Source organism: Alligator sinensis, unplaced genomic scaffold (genome assembly GCF_000455745.1).
Source record: "Alligator sinensis unplaced genomic scaffold, ASM45574v1 scaffold153_1, whole genome shotgun sequence".
In the NCBI taxonomy this organism is placed as follows: Eukaryota; Metazoa; Chordata; order Crocodylia; family Alligatoridae; genus Alligator; species Alligator sinensis.
Window position 1 is genome coordinate 1996629 of NW_005842099.1, and position 2415 is coordinate 1999043.

Here is a 2415-nt window from a genome sequence, read left to right on the forward strand (position 1 = left end):
TATCAGGGGATTTTAAACTAGGTATTAGAGTGTCTTGAAATCAATAAATAAATAATGCAATGTGTGGCCTGTGGCTCACATGAACTATCCTGCTGGATTTAACAGCATGTGTCAAACAATTAAGTGTGACTTTGGGACCTGTTCTACTATTTTACCCTAGAGGCTGACACACTGTTTTCCTGAATCCAGTTCTGCTTTTTTTTTTCTTTCTCCCAATGCAGACAAGAAACTCTCATCGAGTCTGTATAACCAGTTCCACTGGTCTGTAGTCCTCATTGCTTTCTGTGCAGTAAGAGATCTAAAATTAGATTGCCCCACAACTTGCTGATGCCAGTCTCTGTGAATGCCCTCCAGTCATCTATCCCCTACCAAGGTCTTGATTCAGCTAGATATTTAAGCACATGAATCATTTTTAGTGGGATAGCTAGGTGCTTTATATTAGGCACATGCTTGAGTACTTTCCTGAATAGGGCCTGAGTTACATAGACTGTACCAGTATAGATAGGTTTATAAGCAATGTAATGTTTACAAAATTAAAGTTAAAAAGGTGCTGGGGGGTGCTTCAAAGATTTGGGCCAAATTCAGCAGTGAGTCTTAGGCTTGTGCTCACTTGATCTTCTCAGGCCTTACTGAAGAGACGTCCTTCCCCTCAAATCTTAACCAGTTTTTTAAATTTTTTCAGCTGAGCATATCAGATGTTAAAACTATTTGGAGACCTAGTGTAAAGATTTCCTGTAGAATGAGACTCACATTCCTTATATCTTGTTGAGCCCCACTTCTGGATGGACACGTTTCTCCTGCTTTCCACACAACACCTCTACAGTTGAATCTAACTCTCCAAATCCAGAAGTTTCACAATAAAAAATACGATTTTAGTCTTCAGTTACAACTGAAACAGCATCTGTATTTTCCATGCCTGCCCTTGATTATGAGAAAGCTTGAGGGCACTTGTTTTATTTCAGTAGCACCATATTGAAATGTGCAAATTAATGCATGACACAGATGTGGACTTTAGGTTATCAATAGATGCAAGCCAGCTTTTTTCTCATTTTCATTTTTCTTCAGTAAATGACAGGTTTTACAGTTGGCTGTCAATTAAAAAGATATCTAGGTTTTTCAGCTTCAGGAAAACAAGAGACAACTGTAAAAAAACCCCAAACACTCCATCATCTGTGTCCCCATAGTAAGTGGAATCCCTTAGTTTTTATCTGTAGTCCACAGGTACAAATTATTTGAAATACAAAGTTCAGTCATAGATCCTCCATCAATAAATTAATCCTGCTCCCCACTGGTACAAAGGGACCCAAATGCAGCAGAATTTAACACAGGGAAGAGTTGCAGACAAACAAGGCAAGGGATGCTCAAAAGCCTTCTGGTCTTTCTGAAGCAATGAGGAAGGGAGTGCGTGGGAGACAGGTCTTGGGGGATTGGTGATACAGCCTGTTGTTCCACAACTATGTGCTGAACAGCTGCAAACTCCTGAAGGAGCAGACTAGGTGACAATGAAGATGCTGCAGTCATCAGATCACACTACTGGTTTTCCATGCTGAGGGGGAAAGGGAGTGATCTCTGCACCCATAGCTCACTGTGCAAATTTGTTGTGTAAATTCTGTTATAGATGCCTATTATAGAGTCATACAGGACTGCCTATTAATAAGGTGACACATTTTGTACATATCCTTTTTTCCAGTTGTTTTTAATTTTACCAAACTTTAATTTGGGCTGAAATGTCCTCTGCCATGGGCTGTCTCAAACCAGAACTTTTTTATTTCTGGAAGGTTTCAGACATAACCGTTTAGCCATTTCCAATCACACTGCAGTGGAAAAATACATATTTTGTCCACATTAAAAAAAAATTCTGGTGACCTTTTGGAACCTCTCTACCAGTTCCCCAGTTTGGTACAAACACACTTTAAGTCTTAGGGAGTGGTCTATGAGGCTGACATAGGCCTTTGCCTATTCCTTTAAAAAAATCTGCCCAATTTTGTTCAAGGTAAAAATCTTTGCAAAACTGAATTTTGCAAATACTCATTGGGGACTTTTTAGTTTAATTGCTAAAAGACCACAGGTTCTGTTTTCACTACACATGGTCTAACCCAGGGGTAGGCAACTTTTTTTGGCCGGAATGCCAAAAAACAAAATGAGGGCAGGGGGTACATGGCAGGATGCCCTGCTTGTACCTCTTGCCCCCCACCCAAGGACCCACTGGCAAAGCATGGCTCCATACAGACAGCTTACCATCTCAAGTAGCAGTACCTTCAGGCATGCTAAACTGCTCTGGGAAGACTGCCTCTTGAACTGGAAGCCACATAACTGACAACTTTGGCCTAGCACTGCTGAATGATGGCAACAGGTAGCTTGTCCCAAAGCTAATAAGCCCATCCACACAGTGGCACAAAGGCAGATACTATGTTT